Source organism: Saimiri boliviensis, chromosome 9, assembly GCF_048565385.1.
Source record: "Saimiri boliviensis isolate mSaiBol1 chromosome 9, mSaiBol1.pri, whole genome shotgun sequence".
In the NCBI taxonomy this organism is placed as follows: Eukaryota; Metazoa; Chordata; class Mammalia; order Primates; family Cebidae; genus Saimiri; species Saimiri boliviensis.
The window spans coordinates 19928544-19944627 of NC_133457.1; the positions used below are offsets into that span (position 1 = coordinate 19928544).

The 16084-nt window shown below is 41.2% G+C and overlaps 2 protein-coding genes across 3 annotated transcripts in view; one reads left to right on the forward strand and one right to left on the reverse strand.

Annotated features, from left to right (window-relative positions):
- Positions 1 to 16084, reverse strand: part of SSR3 (signal sequence receptor subunit 3) — a 270342-nt gene that overhangs the window by 124034 nt on the left and 130224 nt on the right. Inside the window, exons 1-2 of one of the 2 annotated variants that reach the window (XM_003925004.4) lie at positions 12877 to 13087; positions 10796 to 10835 (exon numbers count right to left, since the gene is read on the reverse strand). The gene's annotated coding sequence lies outside the window, so the exon portion shown is untranslated. Of the gene's footprint in view, positions 1 to 10795; positions 10836 to 12876; positions 13088 to 16084 lie in introns of those variants that run through there. The other variant, XM_074405547.1, reaches the window with a different exon arrangement.
- The window catches only part of TIPARP (TCDD inducible poly(ADP-ribose) polymerase), a 31456-nt gene continuing 28624 nt past the window's right edge, over positions 13253 to 16084 (forward strand). The window contains exon 1 of the mRNA XM_010335745.3: positions 13253 to 13466. The gene's annotated coding sequence lies outside the window, so the exon portion shown is untranslated. The remainder of the gene's footprint in view (positions 13467 to 16084) is intronic.

Genomic DNA, 16084 nt, shown 5'->3' on the forward strand with positions numbered 1-16084 from the left:
AAAGTAGGTAGATTGATAGAATTAGAAAATCTCTTTGGAAACTTCCACAGCACTGAAAATGTAAAGGATAAAATAATGTAAGTGAATCCAAACTTAGAAAGGAATGATTTGTGAAAGCAGAGAAAAGATGTTTCATTGATAAGATAAATTATATAATCAGAAGAAGCAGCACTGTTCAAATTACTCTTCGTAAGTTTTTTGTTGTTGTTTGTTGGCTTGTTTTTGAGACAGGGTGTTAGTCTGTCACCCAGGCCAGAATGCAGTGGCATGATCATGGCTCACTGCAACCTCTGCCTCCTAGGTGCAAGCTATCTTCCCACTTCAGCTTTCTGAGTAGCTGGGACTGTAGGTTCACACCACCATGCCTGGCTAATTTTCGTAATATTTTTAGAGACACAGGATTTCACCAGGTTGCCCAGGTTGGTCTCAAACTCCTGAGCTCAAGCAAACTGCTCGCCTTTTCCTCCCAAAGTGCTGGGATTACAGGTGTGAGCCACCACACCTGGCCTTCGGTAAGTTTTAACAAAGAAATATTTAATCCTCAACATTTCTAATGTTTTAAATTACAGTGCACTAAATACAAATTAGTTTTGCTATTTTTTTTTTTTTTTTTACATTTTTCTGCATTTATGACTGACCATGAGTGCTCTTAATGTTTTGGCAAACGTTTTTAAAGGTGACAGAACAATTGTAATTTTCCCCATTGATTATTAAGACCACTTTGTAGTTTCAGCTTGCATGGTCATTTTTATAATCCTGTACTACCATATATTTTTACAGTCCTGCAAAGTGAAGACTGCATGTGTATAGATACAGATATTATAGTACCATTTGAAAGTCCTCTACATATAAAATGATGTTTCATCTCCTACACATTTCAACATGTATCTCTATCTTTTAAGAATAATGATATTCTCCTACATGATCACAATAACTCTCTTATCACATGCAAAAATTTAACACTGATAACATAATATATCTACTATTCAGTACATATGCAAATTTCTTCAATTGCCTAAATAATATTCTTTATAGCATTTTAAAACATCCCAACATCCTGTATCTATATTAGGTTTAGGCATAGCCTTTAGTTTCCTTTCATCTAGAATAGTTCCTTTTTTTCTCTCATGACATTGATAATTTTTAAAGAGTTCTGGGCCAGGCGCGATGGCTCAAGCCTGTAATCCCAGCACTTTGGGAGGCTGAGGCGGGCAGATCACGAGGTCAAGAGATCGAGACCATCCTGGCCAACATGGTGAAACCCTGTCTCTACTAAAAAATACAAAAAAACAATTAGCTGGGCATGGTGGCATGCGCATGTAGTCCCAGCTACCCGGTAGGCTGAGGCAGGAGAATTGCGTGAACCCAGGAGGCGGATGTTGTAGTAAGCTGAGATCGCCCCACTGCACTCCAGCCTGGCGCCTGGCAACAGAACAAGAGCCTGGCAACAGAACAAGACTCTATCTCAAAGAAAAAAAAAAAAAAGAAAAGAAAAAAAGAGTTCTGTAGAATGTCTTACTGTTTGGATTTGTCTAATGCTTAGGTTTAAATTAAATATTTTGGCAACAATACTACATAGATGATAGTTTGTCCTCCTCTATTCATTAACATCAGAAAGCATGTAATGTTCGTTAGTCCCGTCAGTATTCATTTTTAAGTTTGATCATTTGGTTAAGGTGATGTTTTTTGGATTTCTCTATTGTCAGATTATCTCTTTGTGTTACTAATGAAAATGTCTAAGGAGATACTTGGAAACTATGACTATTTTCCAATCTCTCACCTAGTGGCATTAGAATCCATTGATAATCCTTTCATTGTCAATGAAAAGCCATCCCTGGCTCTTCAGTTTCCCTCATAGACCATTATTATTACTTTGGTGATTGCAAAATGGTGATTTTCCAATTCTATTAACCTGTCCACATTTATTAAATAGCATTCTATAAAGAAAAGCTTCCCCTCTTCTTTTGTACCCCCTCCATCTTCCCTCTTATTTCCTTTCTTTTTTTGCAATGGCTGTGATCTTGGCTCACTGCAGCCACTGCCTCCTAGGTTCAAGTGATTCTCCTGCCTCAGCCTCCCGAATGGCTGGAATTACAAGTGTGCGACACTATGCCCAGCTAATTTTTGTGTTTTAACAGAGACAGGGATTCACCATATTGGCCAGGCTGGTCTCAAACTCCCACCCACAAAGCCTCAGCTTTCCAAAGTGCAGGGATTACAGGCATGAACCACCCACCACATCAGGCCCCCAGACTTTTTTTGAAAAACATTTTTATGGACTCATGGATTTCCTTTTTATTCACAATTTTATAATGAATAACCATCATTATTCTTTTTATCATTCAAATTGCCCTATTTTGGCCAGTAAGAGGACCTTCAATTTGGCTTCTTTGTTCTTTGACTTCTTCCATCAGTCTGTGAATGCTTTCTTCGTTACTTTTTATTGAGTGCTAGATATTGTATTTGGATGATCGTAAAGATAATTTGAGACCAAGAAGAATGTTATCTTTCTTCAAGGAGTGTTTATATGTGCTTCTGGTAAGAGATTAAGGCCAGTAGCAATCCTACAACACCTTAATTCAATCCAACTGGAAGGCCTGAGAAAATCTGAAGGGGGATGGTTCAACCCTCTGGGAAGGGTGGGCTATTTCTGGTTTACCCTCACTCTCATGTAGTCCTTTGGGTTCCAACCCAAAACCTAATATCGCTCCCCTTGACCTTCCTTGAACTTCAGTTTTATTCCCTTATCCTTGTTAGTCTGTCAAAATTTCTATTCAGCTTGTCAGACTCCTCTTTAGAAAAGTGGTCCTAAATGCTCTACTCACCTCTCTGAGTTTCATTCTCCCAGATATTCCAGATATTGTCATGTTAACTCTCAGAGTAATTTTCAAAATATTTTGTCCGGCTTTTGTGGTTTTTCTTGGTAAGAGTGTTAGCCAAATTGCCTAATTCATTACTATAAGTAAAAGTTCCCCTCATTACAGCTTTACTTTTAAAAATGAAAATATGATCATGTCATTTTCCTAATTAAAGCACTTCAATGACACCCATTTTTCTTTAGGATTCTTAATTAGGAGGCCTGAAGATCAACATTCTCAAGTAATCTCTATCCACTCTCTTTCTCACTTTCTATTTTACAGACACAGTGGCTCTCTTTTGCATGCTACAGCTTCACAATTCTGACTTTGCACTTACCATTCTGTCTCCTGATCACCATTAGCTGCTCCCACCCATATCCTTTGATCTAGTTCATGCTTACTCAATTATCAGAGCTCAACGAGATGTTTCTTCACCAGGAAAGGCTTCTTTTAAAGCACTTATTAAAGTTTATGCTTGTAAGTTGATTTGAGTGGTTATTTGAGTTAATATGTCCTCTTCCATATGCAACATGAAGGCAGAGATCATGTTCATTTTTTTCACCATTGCGTGCCCAGCAACTACTTGTAGCAGGCATTCAACAAAATAGGGAAATAAATAAAAATTACATCAATCAACAAGTTCTTTTCTGGGTCACTTATCTGTGTAACCATACTATTTATTTTCACCAACAGGTCTGTACCTGGGGTTCTGTCAATGCAGCTAACATTTCCTGTCTTTCAACTTTGAGGTCTGATAAAAAGTTTTGGTTTCCATTTATCTAATGCTCACATTTATTTCATTTCAATAGAGAGTTATTTTTAACCAAAGTAACATTGTTTTTTGGTGATTTTGCAAAACTTTCAAACCAAGAGGTTATCTTGGTTTCAATGTAAACACACTGATAACTGAGAAAAAGCCACTCAGAGCCTTTATTTCTAATTTAGCTAACTCTTCAGAAAGTGAAAAATAAAAACCAAAGAATCTCAGGCAGGTGGTGAAGTAAAAATGTTGCATACAGTAAATAATGCTGCAAGTATTTTATTTGGCTTAATATAGATTTCTCTGTTACCATAAATTTCCATCTGTTTTGCATTTGAAAATAAAAGACAGCTGCTTCTTTAAAGTCTGTAGGCAAGAAGCCAATAAATAATGGGAATGCTAATTGATACTATAAGTTTTTGTTTTAAGCCCAAACTTAAGCTTACATTACTAGAAACTTGCATGAGCCTGTACCGATTTTTAATTTTCATATGCTTGGTCTTAAGTCACATAACATACACATATCAACTGTTTCATTTCTTTAGCCTCAAAGTCATTTCTTAGTCAACATCCCAAAATAGGGTGATCAGGTCTAAGAGTTGGGTAATGGGAACTTTAAATTAGCTTATGTTTATAGTGATTACAGTTTCCTTCTGCTGGAGAAATATGATATGAGTGGACACACTACTGGGCAACACCTCACTTCCAGACTTTGTGAAAATAAATCTCCCTCCTCTGCAAATGCAGAATATGGCCCACTGCTCCTCTTTTACAAAACACACTTTTAATATCTCCTAATTAACCTACATGTAAAATGGAGGAATAAATATATTTGCTACGTAAATTTAGCAATGGGGACTTTCTTAGATATGGTAGCAAGTGACTCCAATGTCTCCTTTAAACTTTAGACTGAATTATGTAATTTCCTACTAACTTTCCCACTTAAATATCTAATATATCTCAATCTTAACAAGTCGAAAACTACATTGTTATTTCTCCCTGTTCCCCAAAACCTGTTCTTCCCACAATCTTCACCATCTGAGTGAAGGACAGCTCCATTCTTCTAGTTGCTCAAGCCAAAAACTGAGGAGTCATATCTGGCGCTTCAGTTTCGCTCATACACCATATCCTCTCAGCTTTACTCTCAGCATGTGTCCAGAATCTAACCACCTCTCTCAATTATCATGATCCAAGTCACCGCAGTCTCTTGCCTGCTCTATTAACTAATCTTCCTGTGTTCACTCTTTCCATCCTACAAGGCTCCCCTCCACGTAACACCACAGTGATCCTTTTAAAATGTAAATTACATAGACTTCTGTCTCAGGGTAAAATCTGTCTTAGGCCCTTACCATGAGCCTAGCCTAAAAGAACTTACAATATCTGGCCTCTGGTCATCCCTTTGACCTCATCGGCAGCACTCTTGTTCATTCCACTCCTATCAAACTGGCTTCTGTGATTTCCCTTTAACATTCCAAGCTTGTCCCTGTACATGCTATTCCATCTACCTTGAATGCTCTTTCCCTAACAGCCATGTGACTTAGGACTTCATTTTCCTCAGGCTTCTGGTTAAACGTTTTCTTTTAGGGGAGGTCTTCTAAGAACAGCACATCATATTTTTAAAAAAACACTTCATTTCCTTTTCTCCAGCACTCTCTAACACATTATGCAGAGTGACCACACATTTGGTTTATCCATGAAGGTCCTGATTTCATCTGTACTATATTGACATAATTGTGAATAATTATTCTGAAAGTTTCCTTTTTTGATAAAGTATGTGTGGTTGTCCTACCATTACCATGTCTTAGTTTATCTTTACAGTTTTTATCACTACCTGATGCCACTTGTCTGTCTTCCTCTCATTAGAATGTTGATAAGAGTTGACCATTTATTTTACTTTCTGCTGTATTTCTAGCACTTAGAAGTACCTAGAACACAAATGCTCAAGAATATATATTGAATGAATAAATGAAGTCATTGATTACCTGATATATGTCCGGTGTTCTACTGGGAACCAAAGAGGAGAAGACAAATACAACATAGTCCCTATTCAATGCACAGGGTCCATAAAAATTAAATACATATATTATATATATATATAAATAATAAATACATAAATACAAATATGTAAGTATGTATAATACAAATATTATTTTTATATATAAATATATATGTATATTTAAAGTGGCTTAAATGATTCTCATGTACAGGCCAGTTTAAAAACCCAGGAGCTATCTGCCTAGTGGAGGAGTCAGAGATGAAAGGCAGGTGAGTATTGGAATGATCTCTCTTTGGTGAATGGCTAGGATGTCCTGTCTGCCAAAATCAAAATACTGAATTTGGACATCAACATGAAAATGTATGCTGTGTATAGGAGCCTGCACAGTGAGGCCAGCCAGGGCTATTAAGGAATTCAATTCCTAAATTCTATTACTGTGCTGTGGGAAAAAAACCAAAAAAACAAAAACCTTTTTTACTATAAAAACAGAGTATTGGCTTTGCAGTGCCTAAATAGCAAAAATGGGAACTCTTCATGGTCCAGAATGTCTTTAAATGTCTAAGAAGTGGGGAGAGGAAAGCTTTCCCACAAAGAACTGTGTCTGGGGCTGGATGAAAATAAGCACTCAGTCACAATTTATTTGCTGTAGAGAAGAGATTTGTAAGCAAACCCATGCACGTAAGTTCTAATTATATCCTTAGGATAAATTCATACTAGTAGAACTGCTGTTAACTCAGATGATCTCTGCACACGATTATCAAGATCTTTAATTTTAGTTGGGAATTCACCTTTTTTTTAAGTAGAGGATTAAAACTTTTTTGATTTTAGATGTACCCCAAGTAAAAAATAAACTGAGTCCCTTAACATTCTAAAGAATAATACTCCTAGCTACTGTAAGAAATCTGCTGTGGTAATCCTCTTCTCTGACAATATAGTTAGGCTTAATTCATCCTCTCTATGCAGTTGTCCCTCAGTATTCCCAGGGACATGGTTTCAGGAACCCCCAGGATACCAAAATCCATGGATGCTCAAGTCCCCTATAGAAAATGGTGTAGTATTTGCATATACCCTACACACATCCTCCTGTATTCCTCAAATCATCTCTGGGTTACTTATACTACTTAATAAAATGCTATGTAAATAGTTGTTATATTGTACTTTTATTCATATTATTTTTTTTAATTGCTTTCTTTCCTAAATATTTTTGACCTATGGTTGGTTGAATCCATGGATGTGGAGTGTGCAGATGCTGAGGGCTGACAGTATTTGGCCTTGCATGTGTATCTCTATTATGGCACTTATTGGCTAGGCTAGTGTGTGTGTTTTCCTTCTTGGCCACACCCCGAAGCCACGTCCTCTCCACCCCCAAGTGTTTTACAAGACTATGAGTTCTTAAAGCAGTAGTGCCTAGAGAATTTCTTCAAAGTGCAAATTCTCCCGACCTGTTCTCTGAGATTTAGGAGGACTAGGGTAGGACTGGGGAATCTGCAGCAGGCTTTCCCAAGTGATTCTGGGTGGTCAGTTCACATACTTCCTTATAAGAAACTGACGAGTGGAGACTGTCTTAGTCACCATTGCATAACTACTGCCAGATAAATGTGCGTTGAGTCAATTGAATGAATGGTCAGGAAAACATCTGGGGACTTCTCTGAGGAAATCATCTTATATAGACCTAAAGCCAGTTAGATCAGACAGTACTCTGAGTATGTGTTGTGAGAATTACTCAACAGGTCCAAAACTGAAGGGACTGAAGAGAATACTTGACTGTTAAGGATCTTGTGAAAACAACAGTCAATCAGATGATTAGGCAATTTACAAATGCAAATCTTAGATAATCAGAATACTCTGTGATATTGTTTAAGCATTTTAGATCTTGTCCTATTCATACTTTATCTGTTCCATTTTCTACTAGGCCTTATAACCCTCACCTTTCCCAGACAGAGGCACCTCATCAGAGGCAGAGAAAAATGTGAGTTTCAGGAGGGAGGAAATTATAACTGAGAAATATTTTTAAAACTTGGAAATGATCTGCAAGGTGCATTTTCTATCAAAATAAAAATCTAAATATGAATTTTAAATTTACACTTATCAAAGCACGTTCATGACAGGCTCTAAACCAACCTACCTTTGAGGTTACCTTTAAATCATTAATTCATGTTTGTTAACTCCCCTACCCTGCTGCTCAACATATTCCCTAGCCACATTTTCTAATCTTCTCCCACCAACATTATATTTAAAACCCAGTTGAAATACATTACAATCCAAATCTCATCTTCTTGTAGAACCCCACAGGAACAGAACTCCTTAGAGAAATAGAAAATCTTCCTTTGGGTAAGTTCCAGGAGTTGGTTCATTGTAATTACATCAAGACAGTATTTTTAATAATAAATTTTATATGTTTAAAAACAATAGTAATTCAGTTGCCTAGATAATAATAGTTTCATTTTATTTATTTACTTACTTAGACAGGGTCTTGCTTTGTTGCCTAGGCTGGATTGCAGTAATGCGATGATTTATTTATTTATTGAGACAAGGTCTTGCTCTGTTGCCCAGGCTGGATTGTAGTAATGCGACCACAGCTCACTGCAACCTCCTTGGCTCATGTGATTCTCCTGCCTCAACTGCCTAATAGCTGGGATTATAGGTGCATGCACCATCCCTGGCTAATTTCTTTTTAAAAAATTTTGGTAGAGATGGGGTCCCACTATGTTTTCCAAGCTGGTCACAAACTCCTAGCCTCAAGTAATCCTCCTTCCTTGGCCTCCCAAAGCACTGGGATTATAGGTGTGAGCCACTAGATCCAGCCTCTTTCACTTTAGATATATGAGATACATGCACATATGCACTTTTGAGTTAAAGAATAAATTACTCTTACATGTACACTCATAGAAAACATTATAGCTTTGACTTAGCCCTCTTAGATAAGGAGTTGTCAGTCTGCCATTTATGCAAGTTGCCTGTATTTCCCATGTATTACATGGGAAATACTGTTTTTTAGTATAGCAAAACTAAAAGACAGAGCCTTTGTTTTCAAATCTCAGGTTTTTCATTCTGCTGTGAGTCATGTTATTCACTGTTCCCTTATGTGGTAACCAAAAATGTTTCTTTCCACAAGAAGGATGTTAGGAAATTAACTAACAATTATGAAAACAGAAAGCAACAGAATATTGATATTTACATTTTGATAGCACTTACTGGTAATGAAAACTGGAGGCCTTGGGTCACTTGAAATTCAAGTAAGAAGGAATGGCTTTTATATTAATAAAGTGTTCATAAGTACTCTACTGATAACTGCTCAGTCATGCTGAAGGCAAATTCAGTAGATAAGAATAACAGAAATTATCAATAAAAGGAATTGGAAATTAAAATATTTCCATTCTTTAAGCATATTTAAAGATAATTTGGCCAGGGATGGTGGCTCATGCCTGTAGTCTCAGCACTTTGGGTAGGCCCAGGCAGGTGGATTGCTTAAAGCCAGGAGTTTGAGACCAGCCTAGCCAACATGGCAAAACCACGTCTCAACTAAAAATACGAAAATCAGCTGAGCGTGGTGGCCTGTGCCTATAATCCAAGCTATCAAGTGGCTGAGGCAGGGGAATTGAACCTGGAGGTGGAGGTTGCAGTGAGTTGAGATCAGGCCACTACACTCCAGCCTGGGGGACAGAGCGAGACCCTGTCTCAAAAAAAAAAAAAAAAAGAAAAAGAAATTAATAGAAATAGAAATAAAGATAATTAAATAGCTTAGAGTCACATATAAAATATATATACATACATATGCCATATATATATACATATATATGTGGTATATACTTGTGTCTTCTGTAGTTTTGAAGAGTGCTCTGGAAGGAGCCACATCTTATTCATCCATGTATACTTATATTTAGTCCAGTTACTGGAATGCAATACATAGTAAATAAGTTATGATGAAAAAAAGTAAATTGACATGTGCAATGAGAATGAACTAGATAAGCAAAAAATATTATAATTACTTGGAATATTAAACAGCTATTTCTTTAAAGGACTATATTAACATGGAAAGCTGTTTATGACATAATGTTAGGTAAAATAATATAGAAAAATACCTTGAATAAATAAGACAGATTGTAACTATGTCAAAGTGTTAAAATGAGATTTAGAGACCAGGTCCTGTTCTGTTGCCCAGGTTGGAGTACAATGGTATGATCATAGCTCACCGGAGCCTTGACCTCCTGGGCTTAAGCAACCCTGAGGCCTCAGCTTCCAAGTAGCAGGGACTAGAGGCGCATGCCACTGTGACCAGCTAATTAAAAATTTTTTCGTAGAGATGGGGGTCTCACCATGTTGGACAGGCTGCTCTTGAATTCCTGCCCTCAACTGATCCTCCTGCCTTAGCCTCCTGAAGTGTTGGAATTACAGGTATGAGCCACTGCTTAGCCAAAATGAGACTTTAGAAGGTTCAACTATGGGCATCATTATTTCTTCTTTCTACTTCCTGTTTTTCTTTAATTAATACGTTTATTAATCTTACAATAGTTTGATATATTATGGAATTAGCAGGAAGTGTTACAGGAGTTGTATTGATTTGTGACACTTCTTGTATTTCTGACATATTAACTCACATTACTTTTTTTTTTTTTTTTTTTTTTTTTGAGACAGAGTCTCGCTCTGTTGCCCAGGTTGGAGTGAAGTGGTGCAATCCTGCTCACAGCAACCTCCTGGGTTCAAGTGATTCTCCTGCCTCAGCCTCCCGAGTAGCTAAGATTACAGGCACATGCCACCATGCCCATCTAATTTTTTGTATTTTTAGTACAGACAGGGTTTTACTGTGTTAGCCAGGATGATCTCGATCTCCTAACCTCATGGTCCACCCACCTCAGCCTCCCAAAGTGCTGGGATTACAGGCATGAGCCACTGTGCCTGGCCTACTTACATTAGTATCTAACTGGTAGAGCCTAGAAGCAGGAAGATTACTTAGGAGATGCAGTTTATTAATTAGCTAAGAAGGTGTTCATCTATACATAACAGGTAACAGTTTAACAAAATTGGGATTTATTTTTTAAACACATTAAATCTAGAGGCAGCCAGTCTAGGACAGCTGCAGCAATGTCAAGAGGTCATGAGTGAATCAAGTTCCTTCTATCTTTCTGCCCCAGCATCCTTAGCTTATGGCTTCTATCTATATATTTTCCAAGGCATACTTACCTTCATTTTTGTCATGAAATTTCATCTCCATTCTGTTATTCTAGAAGAAAGAACAAAAGAAATGGGTGACTCTATATTAGGAAAGAAAATGCTTTTCTAGAAATCTCAAGCATGTGTCTACAAGTGTATCCCACGGCCATCCATAACTGCATGGGATACAGGGAAATGAATTTTTCAGCTAGGCATATTATCACCTCTCCTTCAAAAAAAGATGGCCACATCTGAAGTAGAGATTGTAGAGGATACCTTTTCTGGAGCAGTAAAACTTCAGCAGTCTGAGGAGCCTAAATCCAAGATTTTAAGTCCAGAATTTGGTGCCATTTTTCCCTTTGAGGCGATTAACATTCAGAAAGCAATAGTGGAGAGAGGTTGGGAAACTAGCCCGAGTTTTCAACTGCCTCAAGAGAGTGGGTATGGGATTGGATGAGTAAAAATTTTGAGTTCAGGACCTAAGGAGGAAAGATTTTAAGTTGGAACTGGGCTATGCTGGAAGTAACTTTTAATTATTCTTTGATTGGATTAAGGTGGTCTGTCTCTAAGTAACTACTAATATGTCACACCTCCCAATATTCACAATCTTGTGTAGTTCCTTCCCACACTGATGCTGAGCTTGGCCATGTGACTTGCTTTGGCCAGTGACATATTAGTAAGCATGATAAAAGCAAAGGCTTGCACATTGAGGCTTGTCTTTTTGGAATGTCCACTCTTGCAACTCTAAGACTATGATGCTGTGAGGAAGCCTAAATTAGCCACGTGGAGAAGCCATGAAGAGAAAAACCAAGGCATGTAGCTAACAGCCTTCCTTCTGTTCCAGCATCCTTAGCTTGTGGCTTCCATCTACATATTTTCCACATCATGTTGACGTTCATTTTTGTCATGAGACTCCATGTCCATCCTCAAGTCCCAAGACTTATGACCCTAGTTGAGCCATTCCAGCCAGGCCCCAGACATCGTGGAGCAGAAATGAGCCACCTGTACTATGCTCTGACTGAATTCCTGAGCCAGAGAATTCAGAATCATGAGCAAATAAAAGAGCCATTGTTTTAAGTCATTGTATTTTGGGGGTGGTTTGAACACAGCAATAAATAACTGAAATACTACTAAAAGTACAAAGAATATATAACAAATAACCTAACTGTTGGAAAAGAGTAGAATTAAAAATAATCTATTAACAGGACAGAAAAGAATCGGAACAAACGAGAAAAACAGAAAGCGAACACTAATACGGTAAACTCAAATATTAGCTTCTAGGCAATCCATGTACGAGTAGGCACAGGCCAAGATCTTGTCTCAATAAGATTTTAAAAGTAAAGATTTTCATCTTTTACCTATTGTCCTCTGAATTCTGCCCATATCATTCTCACTTTAGTTTAATGGCCCTGCCTTGATGCAATTTGAAATAAGCTGCTGAAAAGGTAACACCCTTAATCTATTCTTTGCTGGTGTGCTTACCTAGTCTCGTTTGGAACAGTTTAACAAAGGCTTAGAATGATTTTTATCTCTTAGCTCCTAGTTTTACTGACTTCCATGTCTGGAATCACCAGCACTTTTTTTCATATATATGGATTATATGAACTCAATGTATTGTTTCTTCTCTCACCACTGAAAATCGACTCAATACATGGAGTCACAATTCAAAGTATTTTACAGCCCAGAAAATATGGCCATTCCGTATGTGGTGTGTATTTCAGAGGTGAGTACACGTGTCTGCAAGCTCCACGAGGACAAAAATGAAGCCCGGGATACATGCCCGGCACGTAACAGGCGCTCTGACAGACATTTCCTGAAAGAACGAATTAGTCACTAAGGCGTTTGCGGGCTTTAAAACACAAGTAAACGCGCTTCTAACGTCAACACCTCGGAGCTAGGTTTCCCTCCTGCAAGGTGGCGTACGAGGCCCACAAAACAGTCGGCCCCTGCAGGTGCGCAGCCCGTCCGGCCTGTCCCGCGCGGGACAGGCCACCTTGTCCGGTGGCGGTGGCGGCGGCGGCGGAGGTGGCCTATTGCTTCCTCACAGGGTGCGCCGGCATCAGGGGCTGGAGGCGTCTGGGGAGGAGGCAAATAAACAAAGCCAACCGTACCGAAACGGGTTGTTCCGTTTCACATCCTCCCTCGAGTGCCTGAGTCTCCTCGGAACAAAGTGACCCTCTATCCGTCCGCAGGCAGGTGGAGCCCGTCCCACGCAGCACGCGTTTTCTTTCCTCACAGCTGCGCGTAGATGCGGACCCGCAGGGACCCCGCGGGCCAGAAAAAGGACACGCCCCCTCGCGGGAGCACAAGTCCACCACACACAGCCAGCGAGCCTCTCCTCGAACGAGCGCGCACGCGCGCGCAGGGGGCGGGTCTTCTTCCCAGCACCCACTGAGCGCCCGGCCTCCTCACCCCACCCCATCCCGCTCCGACCGCCCAGGCTCCGCCTCCGCGACGGGGCCGTCGGGAGGCGGCGACCGGAAGCCCTAAAAGCAGAGATCGAGGTGACAGGCGAGCTGGCTGGACTCAGAGCGCGGTCGGGGCTTTCTGCGTTCGCGGCGGCGGAATGGCCCGTGCGCGGCTCGCCGCGTCGCCGCTCTGTGATCCCTAGACGCCGGCTCCTGCCCTCGGCGCTGACTCCTGGCGCGGACGCTGCTTTCGACTCGGCTCCAGTCGTCCGTTCTCTCAGACTCTCGCTCAGGTAAAGGGCTCCGGGTGGGCGCTGAGGGGCTGAGGGACACCAGCGGGGAATGCGAGCGCTGGTTTCGCGGCCCCGGCCCCTCGCCAGGAGTGTGCTGGGCTGTCGCGGATCGGGGTGATTGATTTTGAGACTGCCCTTTGTACCGAATTCACTCGGATCCTGTCAGCATCGGGATGGAATGGGTTTACACTTACCAGGCACTGGGAGCCTCCGGCAGGTGTATACATCAGACCGAGGCGCTCAAGGATTTAGCTGGGGTCGCCGGCGCCTGCCCCTTCCCAGTCCGTCAGGGCGGGGGTGCGTCTGTGTGGCCTTTCCCGCGGGCCGACCCCGGGTGCTCGGAGACGCGGAGGAGCCCTTCCCAGACCCGCGGGGAGGGCACAGCGGCTGCGGGAGCCTTCCCGCTACCCCGCGTTTCGGGCTGCAGCCCAGAAGTTTGGAAGCTATTTTCACGTTAACTTTGAAAGCGCACAAGTCTTCGCCTTGCTCGCAGCCGCCGCGGGAAGCGTCAGCCGCGTTTCCTCCGCGCTTCGCGGCTCATTTTTGCGAGCCCTCAAGACCCGTTGGACCTCCTCGGGAGGTGGGCTGAGGCGGTAAAGAATTAAAGGGAAAGGTGCCGCGAGCGGCTTCTGGGATGCAGGGAGGCCGGGGCGGGTCGTTGGTCAGGAGGAGGCTGCACAGGGGTTGGGGGGCGCCCCGACGCCTGCTGAGGGGAAGCCAGGGGCGGGGACGCCCGGGAACACCCGGAATTGCAGAGCCGGGCGGCGCCTCAGCTGCGCTGCGCGGAGTTGGCGCGGCCCGGGACCAGGAGCTGAGCAAAACCGTCGCGGCCGGCAGGAGGCGTCGCTCGGACCCGGGCTCGGTCGGCGCCGGGGTGTCGCGCGGCGGCTGGCGGGCAGGCTTAGGAGCGGCGGTTTCTTTGCGAAGGGCAGTCAGCCGGGAGTGCCGGAGAACCCCGGCGTCAGGAGGGGAGGGGTGTCGCGGTGTGTCGCCTGCCGCTGGAGACCGGAGGATGTGTCCTCATCTTTATTTTTGTGTTACGAAAACTAATTGAGGAACTAGGTTCTAGTCGCTTCCCCACTGCAGCCACTCCTTTAGTTCTCTGCCTGCCCAGTTTGTTTCCGAGTTTGATGAAGGGCAATAATAGGCAAAGTTGCGCGCTTGCTTGCGTGTGTACGCGCAGACACGCATATAAATGAAATTGATTTAGTGCCTATTTTGCCTTGATTGGGTTTGATAGGAGTGGTCTGAGTGAGTACGCGTGGGGAAAGCACGGGCCAGTTTGGTATGGTGGAGAGGGAATACCACAATCTGTGCCAATTGTGCCTTGAGGCAACAGCACCGAATGATGAATAATAACGCCTGGCTTGGCTGCTTTCCAGTTGATTTATGTCTCATGTCAGAGCCCTCCTTCGTGAAGCTTTCCCTAACAATGCCAGCTCACAATAAACTCTCCTTTTTCTGCCTTTTCTTTTTGTACTTATCATGCGCACTTAACACTTTGTTATAAACTAGGCTTTGTATTTTACTTTTCTGAATTTGATGCACTTCTTACACATAGATTATGACTCTCCAAATAGATTTTTAATATTCATTTTTGGGAGACTCAATTTTATCTTTTGTTGACCAAGAACAAAGAACTAAGCATTTAAGATGTGCTTTTCTTAACTAATTCAGCCAATAAAATGTATATGAAACACCAGCTGCCTGCATTGTGGTAGGCACTTTACTGGGCACCTAGAATGCATGTTTGATTAAGTCATGGGCCCTTGCGTCACAGATCTCTTTCAGTCTGTTGGACAAGAGAGAAGAAGATTAATTGCTCATCACCATTCCTTTCTCACTTGGCACAATCTCGGTAAATGTTTTCAAATTCAGTTTTTTTCAAGGGCTCTGATTCTTGGAAGATAGGACTTTTTCGTCTCTTTCAGTAGTTGATTAGGAATCTGAAATTTGGCATGTGTTTATATTGTATTTTTCAATAACATGCCATCATTTGCCTTTTTAAAAATGTATATATGTAACTTTTTGAAGACAAGAACTAGGAAGCTCTTTCTGTGTTACCAAGTTGTGATTGCTTTCTGACACTGCAGTGTTTGCTGCTGATGTGGCTTCTCTTACTAAACACACCCTGGTATTCCATCAGTAGTGGTAATGCTTTTGGGGGTTGCAAAAGTAGACTCTTTAACATTTTTGGGTAGTATATTATAGAATTTTCTGAATATAGAAATGCTTAACAGATTCCTGGCTTTCTCCCATGTAACATTTCAATTGAGAGCCCCTGTTTCTTGTATATATCCTTACACACTTAAATTCACTCACTATTTCAGTTTGAAGTTCATCTTTCATTTGATGACTTTTAAAGAAACTTTTTGTCAACTCATGAGATAGGTGATATATAAACAACTGTGAAGAGAATTGCAAAGCTGAGTGGAGATGTGGTTTCCCTGCTTTCATCATCTAGACAGTTATTTCTACCTCCCATTTCCCACCCCACTCTAGCCTTACAATAAAAATTCATACCCCAGCAGAATTGGAAACTCTTGTGTATTAAGTTCACAAATGCATGCCAATGGCCTATTGAAACACTCTTCTACTTTTACCTGCTTTGTGCTTTT